The 16,674-nt window shown below is 46.9% G+C and overlaps 1 long non-coding RNA gene across 2 annotated transcripts in view; it reads left to right on the top strand.

Annotated features, from left to right (window-relative positions):
• Positions 1–16,674, top strand: part of LOC142093491 (uncharacterized) — a 99,126-nt gene that overhangs the window by 22,139 nt on the left and 60,313 nt on the right. For both annotated transcript variants that reach the window (XR_012677436.1, XR_012677435.1), the window contains exon 2: positions 186–360. This is a non-coding gene — a long non-coding RNA (uncharacterized LOC142093491). The remainder of the gene's footprint in view (positions 1–185; positions 361–16,674) is intronic.

Raw genomic sequence — 16,674 nt, forward strand, 5'->3', positions numbered from 1 at the left:
CTGGGTTTTATTATGCTTGCCCTAAAAATAATTAGCATGGCCTATGAAATCATACTATGAGGGGGTTTGTTTTAGCAGGAAACTGTAACCTATATATTGTAGCTTGCTTTCTGGAGAGCTGATCTTTGTAGTTGTGTTGATGTGTCTTTTTTTCTTTTCTTTATTATTTTCTTTTTTAACTACAGTGAAAGACAAATGAACAAGCTCATACTGCTCTGAATAGCAACAAGGTGACTGGTTGCCAGCCTGTAAAATCTGGTATTGTCCCTCCTGGAGTCAGAGCTTGACCTTAAGAAAATTCCTGCCAGTTTCTCCGAGGGAACAGGTCCCTGTGCTGCTGCAGAAGCCTGTTTGCCACAGGTAATGCTTTTTACTTGGGATTATGGGTTGTGTATTTGCCACCAGGCATAAAAATTCACCACCTCTTCTGAGATGAAACAGCTTTGCATGGGAGCAAAATGGTGGTTTTTTCCATTTGCTGTATCTTTCTGGGACCACAAAAATATCAAGGTCAGAACAGAAAGCAGGAAATAAAACAGCAACTGCATATAAAATTACAGGCTTGCTGTTTTAAGTGCTAGCTACCCACAATTTGGTGTGAATTGCAGGTGATCAGAACCTCTGAAAAGCATTTGTGCACATAGAGTGTTGGCAACCCCAAGCATTAAAAGCCCTGAGTCAGCTTTCTTAAAATCATGTGTTTTGACTTAAATAATGAGATACTACAGAAATAGTAATATGGGGCTGTATTTGCTTGGAGCCTTTAGGGATTTTTCAAGCTTTGTTCTGCTGGTTTCTTCTTTGTGACAGCCCTCAGTTTATTTTTACCTGAGTGTGTTGGAGGTGCCTGTGGCCCAGGTGTCTGACCACAGATAGGAGGCTGCAGAGACCCTTAGGTGTGTCTAGTTCTCCCCAGGCTCTCCCTGCAACCGAAGTAGGGAGAGAGGGTCCTCCACAGGCCGCTGTGGCTTCCTTGCATGAATCTCCAGAAGGAAAACCTCTCCCACCATGGGCAGCACGTACCTGAGAAGCAACTGCCCTAACTTCAACATCCAAGCTGGGTGGTGAGCATCTCCTAGAGTGCCATGCATCCAGTGCAGAGAAACCTCAAACTGCACAAAGCTGTTATAAAACTCTGTTTAAGTAATTTCCAGAGTGGTAAGTGGGGCTTCTGGTGGCGAGTGGCTCAAGGATTAGCACCACTCTGTCTAACCACCTGTATCTCATCCATACTGATTCCTCATCTTCTTGATCTTGATGTAATTGTATTTCTCCAGCACAGTTTCATTTGCTAGTATTTCCTGTAATCTTTGCATAATCTTGGGAAGATGCTTTTTCATGGCTTAGCTGATAATTTATGTAGTTTTGCTATGTGTTTTCTCAATGGAGAAGAGGAAGGGAAGAAGGGCTGCAGCCTTAGAAAAGCTGATTCACAAATGTTCTGATATATCCCTTGTTGCAGGCTGAATGTTTAAGTGTAGACCTTTTGTGCGCTTAAGCAGCTTTCCCAGCCAAAAAGTAATAATGCTCAGAGCATGAATGCTTTTGGTAATGCATTTGAAGGCTGGATAGTCCAAATGCTGTTCCTCACTTGATTCTTCATAGCATTTAAGGTGAAGGAAACGAAAAACCACATTGATGTGTTCTTTCAGTGGCTCTCCACAAAAGCATTTAGTGGTTTCTACACTGGATGGTTAATACCACTTTGCAATGTGACAACCTTTTTTTGCTTTGTTTTATTTACTTTTGTTTAGTTGTGGCAGTAAGTACCCAGCTGGCTGTCAAGCAGCATGAACTCCTTGCTGGGGGGTGAAGTTCATCTCCATAGCAAAAGCAAACACAAGGTTCAGGGATCTCCTTACTGGTTCTGGAGCGCTCGAGTGAGAGTTGTGTGGTGCCTAAGCCCTGTGTTAATTTTACCCAGTGTAAGTAAGCTAACTCCTGTGTCTAAGGACTTCAGTACCGTGTTATTGAAGCTCCGGTGCCTCAATGGCAGCTGTAAACGTCAGCGGTTTTGCTGTGCTTTTCGGGAGGAACAGACTGATTCCTGGACTCGCGCCAGGGGCTGAGGTGGTGGATTGCGACACAGTGAGGATATTCATTGGCATCAGACTGGCTTTGGGGACGACAGAGTCTTGCTTGCAGGCACCTTCAAATACCCTGTGGGTACTTGGCAATGTCAGTGGCAGGGAAGTGGCTCTGGAGCATAGGGATTCCCTGCCGTTTACTCAGAGCATTTGCAGAAAGCTTCTGATGAATGCGGTACACTTGTCTGTTGCCAGCACTCAATGTGAAGGGGTATAACTTCGATGATTTCATCACTTGCTGGGAGCAAGTGTATTCTCTCTTACTGATTACCATTGAATTTGGGTGAGCTATGTGCAATTCCCGGTCTGGGCCTTCGACGGCAGCCAGCAGCAGGCTTTCCGAGGCAGGTGGTACATGACTGGTGGCTCCTGGCCATTGGAAGATGTTGGTAGGCAGCCTGCAGGCTCAGGAAGGCTGGCCTCCCTTCCCCAGGTGCAGGAGCCTTGTCAGAAGGGCAGCACTGTGCTGCGACCACAGGGCTCCCGAAGGCATGGGTTTAGGTATTTGCTGAGCCTGGTCAGGGGTTTGTAACTTGCAGTGCTAGCTGCAGTCTGGCTGCCTAAGCAGGCCGTTCAGATGTGGTGTGAACCACTGGGGTTTTTGGGTGCTAGAAGTTCTAAATGTCTGGCCGTTTGTAAGCCTTTTGAGTCCTGCTTTAGATGTCAGTTCTGACCCAACCATGTTTGTTACTCCCCCCAAACTAACCCTGTGTGTGGATTAATACTGAATGAGTGGGGATTGTCTGTTGGGCTCCGTTTCCTGCTGACAGTACTATAAGGCTTGAGGGTCGGTTAAGGAAAGGAAACTGAATCCATCATTTCTTCTCTAAAGCAAAGTCAAACTATACTGATTTGGATGTTCTTCATTGTATATTTAATTTGAAGTTAAACCGAAGCTACTATCACCCTGCAGCAACCAGTAAACACACTTTCTTTTGAAATGGCTAGTGCTCCATCTGCCCCCATTGGGATGTTTCCCATGTAGTGGATATGAGAATCTCTACCTGAATTTTAAAAAAGTCCGCTGCAGAAAGGCATCCACTGCAGACAGCTTCTTCCTAGGAATCCTTCTGTTTGCTTTGTCCAGCTGCTTTCTGAGCTTCCTTTTAAAGGTCATGGAGAGTCATAAAAACCCTTTTCCCCATTATTACACATTTAAAACAAGAGATTCCTTTCCGCATTGACTTGGGCTGGGTTTATTAGACTAAGAAGTGAATTCCTGTAGCAATTAGTCATTACAACAGTATTCACTAGAAAAACAGAAATATGCTAGTCTTTAATTTGGTTTGCATTTAAAATAAAATACAAAAAGCCTACTGAACACACAGAAAAAGGCAGGCAGCAACCCACAAGGCAGGAACATAGGCTGTTGTTTTACATTTGCCTAATCCCAGGGTAACCTGAAATAATGTCTCTGCCTGGGTCCAGGGCAGAACATGCTCTTCACAGCAAATTTTGTGGGGTAGCAGAGACTGCAATAAACACCTGATATGATGATTTGACCTTAAACCCCCACTTCTTAGTTCTACAAAATCAGGCCAGAATCTCTCAAGAATCCAAACTTTCCTGAAGGTCACTGGTGCATCCTGTGCATTAAAAGGTGATTCAAGGAAGATCTCAGTAGTGAGAGCACCCAGCATCCTGGGGCGAGTCTAACCGAACTGCTGCTCAGTTGGGGAAATGTTGCTCAATAGAAGTTTCAGAGACCCATTAAGGACCAACAAATGAAATAAAAATTGGACTGAATCTAGACCCAAACTCCCCAGCTCAGGTTCATTGCTATAATAATAGGAAAAAGAAAAAGAGAGATCTCTCCTGCTGAGCTTCTGACCAGCAGTTTTTAGGCTTTTTGCAGTGGAAGCTCTGCATTGTTGCTCTCTTCCTCAGTGGGATTAAGTAAGGAACTTACATAACGGCGCATGCCCTTCTCCATGGGTACCAGCCCGTGTGCCATTTGTGGTTCTGCGCAGCTGGATTGCTGGTGAGATGCCGCCACATGGTGAGAAAATACTCGGTGCCGCTAACTTGAGTCAGATTTACTCTAAAGCTGAGAAGTTTTGGAGATGTAACTTTCAACACGGAGATAGAAAGATTGATTGGGAGCTGGTAGACTTTCTCTGACGTAAGTTCCCCTGCGCTATTCAAATGCCTCTCTGAGCTCCAAAGTTTCAGAAACAATGCTAGTCTAGAAACTAGCAGGGGAATCCCTTTCCCTGCTCATGATGGATTTTTCTGCAGTAAAACATTGTAAGAAAGGCATTGAATTATATAAACCACAACAGTGCTTGGTCCTTATAGCACTCAGTGACTTGGAGGCACTAAAGACAATGTGATGTAGCAGTATAGTAGTTTCCACATTCTGGATTTGTATTATTAAATACCAGAATAAATACTCATTTCAAACCCACATCATTTGTCAGCTCTTGAGTTATGGCTGCTTTGGTAACTTAGACACCCTCTCCTTCTGCCAAGTTCCCATGCTCTTTGTTTTGAATATGTGTAATTTTATGTGTTTGGACTTAAATAACTTCTGCTGTTTCTCCCAGATTCCTCCTGTGCTAGAACCTGCCAGACCCCTTCTGGGGAGGAACAAAGGCAGAGGCACTTCCAAACAGGATGAAAAGGAACGGGGGGAGGACTGTGTTCTTGAAACACATTGTTCTGGTTTTTTTGGTTGGTTTTTTTTAAGGAATTGGAAAGTCATGCAGAAATTTTATCAACTTTTCTGTTAACTTTGATCATAGATCTTGAAAATGGCTCTTTCCCTTGAAATCCCAGTGGCTTTCTGGAGTTTAGCACCCACAGGCCATGTTTACAAAGCAGTTGTGGATGTAAGAGGTGACTGGATGCTACAGGGCTATACAAAAACTCCGAAACACATTATGCATCTGATTTCTATTTAAAAACAGTTCATGCTGGGTGCTTCCATCACCTAGATGCTTTTTTAACATTCCTCTACAAGTCTATGAGCCTCTTTAAGTATTGAATGCCAGTGTCTATCTAGACCGGTTTTGCATGCGTGAGTTTGGCAACATCACTTAAACAAGTTCATTGTATAAATGGATGCAAAAAAAAAAATAGTCCCAAAAGACTTTAACATTCTGTCAGTGCTCAAGGCAGGTCTCCAGGAGTCTCTGCTAGATACTGAGCTAGCATAAATCAGCATAGTTCAGTGGGCTCTACCTGGAGCTCTGCTGGTTTATACCAGGGGAGACCTAAAATGATGTCTTTTCTGCTTAGAGCAGGGCTAGAAGGGCTGGACGAGAAGTGATTTCCCTGATGCCTTTTGGGACTGGTGTGGTTTGTCTCACAAGTGGAACGAGTTTGGCATGTCTTAACTACCATTCATCAGCTCCTAAACGCATGACAGAAAGGTCACGGACATGTGGGGATAACAAGGGACCCCGTGAATTAGGAGTAAGAAATAGCAGCATTTAGGGCTGGCTGGAGACTTAAATGTTTCAAAATCAGACTTGGGGAAAAGTAGAAGTGATATTTCCTTTTGACCTTTTAGAAACGCTCTGAGAGACTCCAGACTGCACAGAGGCTGGAAGTTAGGGCCTTGGGGGCTCCTTGTGCCGACAGACCCTGGTCTAGGGTCTTTCTTGCTGAGAGACCTCGCAGCCAGGCAGCCCGGGCTCCTGGGGCAGCCAAGCCAGGCTGGAGAGCTGGCAGCTCTGCTCGATCCCCGGCCGCTGCTGTGTCAGCACTTCACGGAAACCAGCCAGCCCAGGGAGCACTGCAGCGTGCCAGGCTGGCATTTTCCTACAGAGGAGTGTTGCCTGGGAAAATTTCAAGCTAGTTTCATTGCAGAGCTGCACAGCAAAGGCGGTGACACTAACAGATGGCAGAGCAGCAGGGCAAGACTCGGATGCCGGGGCAAAACTCTGAGGTAACCTAGTCTAGATGAATTTTGCCTTGGGAGAGCTGGAGAGATGCTTCTCTTGCTGAGAACCTATTTGCAGCATATCCCAGGCAGTCTGAGCACAGCAGTCATCACTCTACCCTTTAATTTCCTTTTCTGCTCTCTGGGGTTCCCAGCAGGAATTGGGGAGCTGACATATGATGGGTCTGCCCTTGCCGGACCCAAGAACAAGGCAAGGAGGTTACAGGCAGGCACAACAGGACCTTAGGGTGTTGAAAAAAAAGGCCAGAAGAGTCTTGTAGGAGATTGAGGTAGTGTCTAGCGCATGAGCTGCCCCCTTCCTCCAGAGATGCATGTCAGCCGTAGCTGCCGGCGTGCTAGCTGGTAGCTGCTTTGCTCTGCAGCAGAGGTCACTGTACAGCCAGGATAGCAGCACGACGCAGGGCTGCACGCTGCTCCGGATACAACCTGACCTTCCCTGGGCAATGTGCAAGGCTCAGTCTGGCTCCCTCTCCTCTCATCGCCCATGTGCTGTCCAGGGACACATCCCCAGTGGGATATGATGGGACAAAGGGAGCTGACTAGGGAGACAACGTCCATCCACCTCCTGGGGAAATGTGAGCAAAAGGCGTAGCTCTGCCAGGGAAAACGGGGCATTTGACAGGCACTGTCAGCCGTGTGGCGATAAACTGCCAGGGCTGGGGTGAAAGCACAGGGCAACGCTTGAGGCACTGCAGTAAGGGCTTCTCGGAGCTGTACTGTGTATTCAGAAAAATGCAGGGTGGAGACAGGCAGCTGGCAAGCCAAGCATACTACTTTCTCACCCTAAGAGGTAGGACAAGTCTTCCCCTCTCTCTTCACCTCTCTTTCTTCCTTTGTAAGCTGGACTATAATGTTGTTTTTGTCTGGAGGATCACCAAGTACTTCAGTTTTCTTAAATTGTAAATGTAAGCTCCACTTGGTACCAGTAACCCCACCTGCCACCATCCAAGTAACAAGCCAAGTCAGCCAGCAAAGAGCTTCCCATCACGAGTCCATCCATTTGGAGCCCAGCCTGGGCACAGGAGGTGTGACTGGGTGTTACTTTGCCGCCTCACTTTATTGCAGCCATCCTGGAGTCCTGCTTTTAAGAAACGCTTCCAAAAGCTGAGTGCTAAATAATAAGGCTGGCTGGAGTTAGGTTTACAAAATAACCCAGTCCTTAAAATGAGCTCAGCCTGTGGGGTATGTCTTAGAGATTGAGTGTTTCTGGCTGTCTGGCAGGAGATGTTGAAAGTGCTGGATCCTCTGGAAATCTAATGCTGTCACACTGGAGCAGCTCACATGTGAGGGACCACAGCAGACAAAGGCCGTCTGATAACCACAGGAAGGGCAATAGAAATCTTGGCCTCTTCTGTCTGAAGAGTGGTCTAAAACAACTTGTTTTCTGGGTACCAGGACTGAAAAAAAAATTTGTCATGTTGACTCTTCTGTTGATTAGGGTTTTGGGGATGTTTTACAAGCTTCATCTGAACCTTTTGCCCTAACTGGGATTCTTTTTGTGCTGAGTCTTTGGTGTCTCTTAATACACAGGCTTACACTATTACCCTTTCTGCCAGGACATTCGTACCTTGTCTGTCTTCTCCTCATCTGTTACTTTTCTTAAAACTTAATGATCTTTGAGGCCTGTAGCTCTGCTGACCCCCTCCATGGCCATTATCAAAGTTAATCCAAACTTCCCAAAAGGTGCAGAAGTCCCAATAGGTTGACACCTTCCTGCCCCATGTAAAACCTCTCCTTTTTTAGGGAACGAGGCGGGGAAGGCTTTTTGGTGCCTAAAATAGGTGCATATGAAGTGCTCTAATCTAGGAAGCCTGTATAAGCCAAACACTGAAGGAGGATGAACACTATGTGTACCTTCCTCATCTGACACGGCGCTGGTTACAGAGGTGGGAGATGTGCAGCACACATCTTAGCCCAAGCTGGATGCTGAAGCTAGGCAACCTTCCACCAGCAGACCTGAAAGGGCACGGCATAACCTGGCTTTAGTCTCTGCTGGGGGTAAGCAGCACCCTATAGGCATCCAGAGCTTCCATTATTTGTTATTATTGCTTATTTACCTATTTATTGGGAAAACACTGAAGATGGATAATGGAAAGGTTAAGCAGCAAATTGCTGTGCTTCTGCCTGGCCAGAGAACGTGGGGCACAGCCTTCCTAACCTGTAATATAAGGCCTAATGGGCAAGGAAAATTATTTTGCCTTCTACTAAAGGGCAATTTTCTGATCAGCTCTCATTTTGAAGCATGCAGAGAAGAGAGAGAGTAAAAGGGGAGAATATATTTTTTTTATATATATTAAAAAAAGAAGAAAGGGAGGAAGAAAGAAAGAAACACTTATGCTTTAATGGAAGCTCATTTTTGTAAAGTACCCTAGTGGCCCCTGTGGGCCCAGAGAATTAAACGCTGTCATTCATAGCTTGAAAGCGGAGCCATCCAGTTTGCAGACACCTGTCATAATTAAACTAATGGCTCTGAAAATGTGCCTTGATATTAAATCTATCTTCCGCCGAGGAGCAGGGCTGATTAAAACCGCTGTTTGACAGTTAATGATGAACCTCTCGCTTGCTGAGCTCCGTAACTGGAACAGACCGGTTCATCCCTCCCTCCCCTTGTCGAGCCCCTTCCTGTATCCCTCCCCGCTGCCTTCCACCCTGAACCACGAGGCTTCTCCCCAGGTCCTGTCCTACAGGCGGTGGAGGATGGAGAGTCCTAAGCTCTCAGTAAGTTCCTGGGATGGTCGATGTTTGCCACAATCTTGGACTGCGACTCCAGCGTGCAGTTAGTGGCAGGAGAGAAGGCATCTGCACACGTACCGAATTTGCAAGGGGTTGATTTGCCATAGTACTTGTGGTACTGTAGAGCTACTGATGATGGGGAAAATGCTGAATCACATTTTTCTGCCCAGAAACTGTGCTCTGTCTGGGGCTGTGCATCTAGGAGAGCTGAGAGAGCTCTTCTCCCAGTGCTGGTACTAGGTAGTTGGCATCAAAATACGAATCTTTCTTGCTCCAGGGTTCATCCTGCTTATAGCTCTTGCTTATTCCCCTGAAGATGTCAGAACCAACTTCTTCTGACATCACAGCTTGTTGCCAGGGCAATGGGTTTGCTGTTGCAAAACCAGGATTGTGATTAAACAGAGAAAGAAGAGTCCTTAAGGAACAAAATCAGTGTTTACTTGGAAATGTGTCCAATAACTACTTGGTACTTCTAAATACATATCTCTAAATAGACTGGTCCAGCCACACCTCTGAAACCCATCAAGCCAGTTAGTTGTCTCCTTTTTTCTTTTCCACTTGCTGCTGACCTCATCAAGGACAAAAACTAGACAAGCCATGAGGCAAGTCCCACTTGCCCCACAGGTGGTCGGTTTTGACACTCAAACCACAGCAGTGATCTGAGTGTGGGATGCCCAGATAGGCACAATAATCCTCAAGTGAATGCAGAGCTAATCAGACACAGCTCCAGTAATTAGTGTGACACAAACTCTGCAAAGTTCAGATAAGCATCAGCAGTTCCAAGTAGCATTTATTATTATTTGCTGGGTCTCTTAGTCTCTAGGTACTCTAATTCCCCAGCTCTGCAATGGCGATAATAAAGCTTCCTTGTCTGCTTTGTTTTAATTGATGATGAGCTCCATGGGGCACGGGCTGTCTCCCTCTGAAGGCACGCACAGTGCCCGGTACCGAGACCTGTATTTGGGGCATCAGTGTATTGCCGCTGTACAAATAACTACTCATACTCATGAGCGAGGATGCTGCTGAAATGGTGAGGGGGTTCTTTGATAAATATATATAGAGAAAAAGACCCACTTGTTGGAGCTGCCTGATGACAGAAGCCTGCTCCCCACCCCGCCTTGCACTGACACCCAGCCAGGCTCCTATCTGACTATCATTAGCTTTCTTCCCCAGCTCTAATGCCATCCGCTGCCACAACAGTAATTACCAGGAGATTAGGCAGCATTAAGCACTCTTTAATTTGACACATTGCAATGATCTCCATTCAGCCTTTCTGCTCGAATAACTCTCCATAAATATTTTGTGAGGCTACCAAAATAAACAGAGGCTTGGCTGTTTGCACAGCTGAGATCTTTGCAGCTTTTTGAGAACCCAGGTAGGAAAGCCAAGGGTGGCACCAGGGTCATGGATGGGAACTGAGTGGTCAGTTGGGTACGTGAGAGTGTCGGGGAGTGGGAAAATACTTGGTATAGCAAAAGTAAAAATAATAATGATAATATATGCTTTGCACCGATGGCAATTTAATAGGAAACATTTTTTTAAACAACAACCCAATAAAGAGAGATGGGTATTCATGTAAGAAGTGGCTGCATTAGAAGAAATAATAATTACACTGGAGTTGTGTTCTTTTTTTTTTTTTTTTGGTGTGCTATTAGCCTAGACATTATTCATTAAGTAATGCAATGGAAAACCACTGTTAATACAGCAATAAATCCCATGGGGCCCCATTGCTTCTGAGATAGGATCATTTGGTAATTACAGTGCATTAGAAGTTCAATATTCTTTCATTTTTTTCCCCTCGGCTCCTCGCCTGGATGAGTGGTGGGCTATGAAGGCATGTGCCGGGAGGATTTACTGTAAACACACCGTGCGCTGCTCCACAGGCGCTCCTGCACCTGGCGCTGGCACTGAGACGTGCAAGAGCAAAGCAAATGGAGAGGAACGGCAGGGAGAGTCGGGGAGGCTGGGGGGTCTCTCTGCTGATGGGAGAAGGAGCCCAGGACAATGATGCCTTTAGGGTGGGCTCCATGGTTGTCTGTGGGAGACGGTGTGAATCTGGGCTCCCAAGCTTTCATCCCGCTTTGTGGGCAGTGTCTCCTCTTACGGCCTGAGTAACGCAGGACCAGGGGCTTGCAGGCACTTGAGAGTGAAGGAGAGATGTCTTGGCCAGAGCACGGATGAGCCAGGGACAGAAAAGGAGAGAGTTCTTGGTGGGTTATTGACGAGATCTTGACAAAAATAATTGCTACTTCCAGGAACGTATTGCAGAGGCCCATGAACAGAGCCAGGAAGGGATTGCCCATCTCCACTCACCCGAGCCGTGGAGCCCCAGCGCACCAGAGCACTGAGCTCGGGGCCTGGGGACCAGCTGCGTGTTTGTTACGGGGTAACGCTGCCGCCATGCCTCCACGAGGCAGCTGCTGCTAAACAATAGGGAAATCTATTGGCTGCCTTCACAGATGCATCTTCCCTGCGTGCTAAGTAAACTGTCCCCATTTGTGGTGTCAATACTGGCTCAGAGTCGTCCCTGTTCCTGAAGCAGCCCTCGCCAGCTCGTGGCCGGCTGCCGCCCCGGCTCTCCTGCACGGGGAGAGCTGTCAGTAGACCTGTCAATAAGATACTGGGGACTATTGATCGGCATAGGCATTTAGGGGTCACTGGTCGATAGGAACTCTCATCAAGAGATGTAGGAAATGAGCGCTTTCAAATACAGGCAGCAAAGTGAGACTCCCCAAGGGGGAATGATACAACTCAATTTTCCCTATCCTGTTGCTTTGTCAATTTGCCCAAGTCTGGAGAAGGTGGTGGCTGCAGGAGCAAGGAGAGAGGGGAGGAGGGGGAACAACACATCCGAGTGTTTGACTGAAAACATCTCGGAGGCTGAAAAACAGCTAGCCGCAACCCAACCGCAGGCTAGCGCCGGGCTAGGTGCTGGGGAAGGGCAGGGAGACCAGCAGGCTTGGCATGAGCCGGCTCACCTCAGGGTGCAAGGCCGGATCCATGCTGTGCAGTGTGCAGGTCCTGTACAGCCTGTGTTGGTTCAGATCGTACTGTGGCTGAGTGGGCTGCAAGGGCTGAACAGCCCACCTATCGCTTGGCACCAAGTCCAGCAGGAAAACATCGCGTGGCACTGATACACACATACGCTGTATGCACTTACTGAAAATAGTAAGCTGATGGTGAGGATGTTGAGAATCCCAGGGCTGCTCTGGGCTCTCGAGCAGTTAAAATCTCTTTGCTGACCCCCCGACAGCCTTCCTCGTGTTTCTCCTGCTCTCTCTCACTTTGGCTTTAAAGGACCTGCTAGCAGCCCTTGAACCTGGACAATGCTGGAACGTCTGAATCTTAATCACGGTCTGTGCTGCAGATACAAGTGTTTGCTGCTGTTACTTGGTTTCTGAGGCTACAGTCAGACAGCTGCTGACAGCAGGAGCCAAGCGGAGCTGGGAGCAGTGGGTAGCAAAAGCTTGTAAGAGTCTTTCTGTGCTCTGAGGTCTTTAATTCTGATTTTGTTCGTGATTTCTTGCACAGTTTTATTTTGAAACAGAAGACAAGCCCATGCACGTTTCCGTCCTTCAAGCGGTAGTGCAGAGGCCCGCCCCGCAGGCAGCATAGAAGCTCTTGCTGGACTCGTCATTTGCTTTACTCTGAGGCCTTTTTATCCGTCAGCCTTGGTGCAGTTTAGTCAGGCAACGGGCAGCCACTGCAGCCTCGCCAGGCGAGGGTGAGTCACGCGGCGACTTGCCCCCCGAAGCCTGCCATCCTGCACTGCGAGGCTTTGCCTGGCTGCGAAGGCGTTGCATCAGGGCAGCTGCTCTGACTGCAGCCTGCTGATACGGAACCCTGAGCTGAGGCTGTCACAGGCCTGCAGTACCTTCTCTGCAACCTGTGCTCTTGTGGGGAGCAGACGGAAATCGCTGAAGAGGACAGGTCTGATGGAGTTGTCATTTTGAACGGGGCAGAGTGGGCTTTTCTTTGTTTTCATTTTCTGCACTTTTTTTGTCTCCGTGTGAGGCAGGTACAGAGCACAGAATCAGAGGGCTTCCTCCTTTGAAGCTATGACAGTTGATTAAAGTAGAAAGGTACAGCCTAAACTAAAGGGAGCTAAAACCTCAGCTGAGAGATGAGCCTCACTTAGCTGGGTTCTTGGGTGCCTCGTGTGGAAGGAGAAGAGGTATTACAAGGCACCTAGCCCTGGCGAGATGCAGCGTAGGGGAATCCCTTAAACCCCATGCCTTGTGTCATGGTGACACTGTGCCATCACGACACAAAAGTATTCGTGTTTTCCATCTTGCATGACATATCCTCGCTGAATTCCAGCTTTCAGCACACAATGGGGGGAAGCTGCAGCTACTCAGCGTTACTCCCAATAGCTCAGTGGTCTGAGTTTTTCCTTAAGTGCCATTGGATTGCATGCATTGCAAACAATCTTTTTCTCTATACCTTGCCACTTGGCATTATTTTTCATCTTGTGGTATTGTTTTCCCCTTTCCGGATAGTTTCCCAGCTCCACATACCTCTCCGACTTGCTTGATTGTGATACTTTTTCAGGGTTTGGGGTTTTATTTTTTTTCCTGTTCTCAATTGCTCAGGGCCAGTGCTTGAAATTAAACTGTCTCTCTGTGTGATGCAAATCAGATAAGAGAAACCAAATGAGCCCCATGTGTTCATCTGCAGAATCCTATTCTGCTAAAACTCGTTCTGTTTCATTCTGATCTTAGACAGATGTAAATCAAGAGGAACTTATTTTAAACCAATGTCAGCGGGAAAAAGCTCAGCAGAAATAACAAAAACACCATGCCTTGTGTGTTTATCACTCTTCAAGGTAAGATAAACTTTTAGCCCGATTGTGATTCATGCTCTTGACTTTCCCTGGAGGGTTTCTCCAACATTGCGCAGGCTGTAGTGCAACTCCCAGTAACACATTTGCAACAGGAATTGGCGTGTGCTGCTGGGTGGTGTAATGCAGGCTAGGAGGAAAGGGATGCAAGGTATACCGGAAATTTAAGGAAAGGGATATACAAAGCATAAAAAAATGCAACTCTGGGGAGATTTCAAAACTATGGCTCAGAGCTCAGCAAATACATTTTATACAAAGGCCACTTGCCACCTTTGATGTGGAGGGCTGGCTGTTAGCCATACCTGTGGGGTCTGCCAGCTGCACCGGGGCTGAGCTCAGCTGCTCAGCACGATGTAGGTGAGTTACTGGGTCCCAAAGACAGGACCCAGACAGGCCTTCACCCCTGGAAATGTTGGACTGTCCTAGATTAGGAAGACCAGCTCACAAGCTAACTCTAAAAAGGGAAATTGGGGAGTAGAGCCTTAGATTATGGAGCAACAAAAATAAAAACTGCAGCAAGAATCAACCCATCTGCTGTATGGTGAGGTCCCCATCCTGCCCCCAGGGGCCATTTCAGCAGAGGGGCCGGGAGGACGTGAGTACTTAGGCGTGTTGGTGGCACGGAGATGTGGTCATGGCAGTGCTTCCACAGCACGAGTGGTACCAGCACAAAAGAGAAGAAGAAGAAAAAAAAATTGCAAGTAAATAAAAAGAAGCCCATTTGCAAATATTGTAAGGAATGCATGTTCTCATACGTGCTGCTATTAAGTCCGTTCGTATCATATCAGCAAACATCATGTCAGCTTGGAGAGGTTCCTACTTATTTCTTTTTCCCCGTGAAATGTTTTTCAATGCCTGAGCGAATCAAAATGAATGTAAATGAGGTTTATTAAGTCAACCCCACACGGTGCTGTATTGTCAGCGTTTGTAGGCTGTGACAGGTTAGTTATTGCAGTTTGAAGGGAATGTCACCAGCACAGCAGTCTTCAGAAGTAACTTTTTAAAAGAATAATAATAATAATAATAACAACAACAACAACATCATCATCATCTCAGGACTATCTGATTTTTTGAGAAGTCGTTTCACAGAAAGGTGGTGTGTCTAGAGGGCCTTTCCGGGCAGCCTCTGGAGTTTGCAAAGCCAACGTGCTTTGTGTACAGTCACGTGTGTGCACAGTCCGTGTTGGGGCCAGATATGGGCCCCGAAGTTATTTTCTCTCCTCTCCTGCTTCGTGTACACTACCAATCACCATGACATCTGGAAGATATCTGTTTGTAAATATAACCCCGTTGAGCTGTCTCACGAGTCTTGCTGGTCTTCAGTGAGCCAGTCTCATTATTTTTAGTAAATTACTTCGGCCTTGGCTATGCTACAAAAAACAACTACTAAGGGTAGCATTAATTTAGTTATTTACTTAGATTTAAAATAACAGAGACGCCCATCCAAGGCTCTAGGTGCCTTAACGTTGTTAATTGTACAATAAATTCCTTTCAATTACAAACGCTGCTTCATTAATATCCTCATTTCCATAGGCACTCAGCCAGCAAGGCACCACCCTGCTGTCATCTAGAAAGCTCACTCTCCAGCCTTTCTAAACGCTCTTCCCAGTCTTCTGCAACGTATTTGACAAGCCATCAAACCCAGGTTATTTCTGACCAAGTGGGAAATAGGCTTCAGGAGCATGGAGGCCTCAAGGGAAATGTCCATGGGATCCCATCTGTGTGATCTTTCCAAGCATGGCCAGTCGTGGTGGGATGGCGGGGGGGAGGTGACACCCATAGTCATTCCGAGGGGTCGTTTGGTGGGACCTGGGATCTCTGGATTGTCACTGCTGCTCTTATCTCGTGAACTCCTCGTAACATGGGCTGGAGGACTGTAGTAATCTTTACTCCTAAAACTCTGAAAATGGCCTTCTTTAGAAACATGCACTTTTTTTGCCATCTGCAGCTACGTCTGCAGGCAGTCAGAGGTACTTTCTGGGTAAAGTATTCCTTACACTGTTCCCTTTATTCCCTGTAAACCAGATTCTCCATAGTTAGATTCTCCTCCAGTTTATTCTGCAGAAGATCCTTTCCCTGGATCAGCAAGGAGAGTGCGATGTTTTAGCCAGCTTTTAAAACATGTAGGTGAAATCTGTGAGTCAGTATGAATATCTGCAATCATACTCATTCGTTAGCTGTCTCTACTAAGTGAACAATAGTAGCGAAAATTAAGACAGCTTTGTTCCCGAAGCCAGCAGACAGAATCCAACCCTCCCCTATATGAGTTTCCAGCAGCACTGGCCTAAAATTGATCTAATGAAACATCCACAACACTTAATATACTTCGGCTAGGTTAGTGTTAGATCAGAAATGTTCTGAGGATGTCACGTAAACTAGACAAAATTATTTGTTCCCTAAAAGTATCGATCTGCGCAAGGTGCCTCACAGAGAAAGGAGTTGCAGCCTGACAGAAACCTCCTCTGGTTTTGCATATTTATTCCTCCTTTAAATCATTTCCAAACCACTAAACCATTTTACAAGGACGAAGGAAAACATCAATTACAATTATAGTGAAAAACTCTTTCAAGGCAGAGCCTGGTAGACAGAAAATGTAGCCATCCATTTGTAGTTTTTCACCAGGTGCTTCATAATATTATGGTCTGTTTCCTCCCCACCCATCATCTCTTCCCCCATCCCACCGTGTCTCCAAGACCTTGGTGTTTCCTGGCAGCAGGTGCAGTGAAGGAGCTGAACCTGTCTCGGATGCTCACCGGTGACGCTTCGGTCCCCGCACCCCCACCTCCCCGGCGTGAGCCAAGGCGGCTCCTGGGCAGGGAGGGCTACGACAGCAGCCGGCTTAAAAGGCTGCTCCTGTTCTCGGTAGGGGAGCGTGCACAGTATTCGCAGCGTCTCGCAAAAGAGCTTCTTCCTGGGAGAATCCTAGCTCCGTCTTGCTAATGGAAGTGACATGGGTGGCACTGAGGATTTCCAAGGTTTTGTGGACTTACTCCAACCTCCAACCCCTGTTGCTCAATTCCAACGCTCGTGTTTCCTGCTGGGCAAAGGGATGAGGGAAAAGGATGCTGAGTGAAGCGCTAAGCCAGTGGCTTGGCGGCCGCTCGCCT

This window comes from Calonectris borealis, chromosome 27, assembly GCF_964195595.1.
Source record: "Calonectris borealis chromosome 27, bCalBor7.hap1.2, whole genome shotgun sequence".
In the NCBI taxonomy this organism is placed as follows: domain Eukaryota; kingdom Metazoa; phylum Chordata; class Aves; order Procellariiformes; family Procellariidae; genus Calonectris; species Calonectris borealis.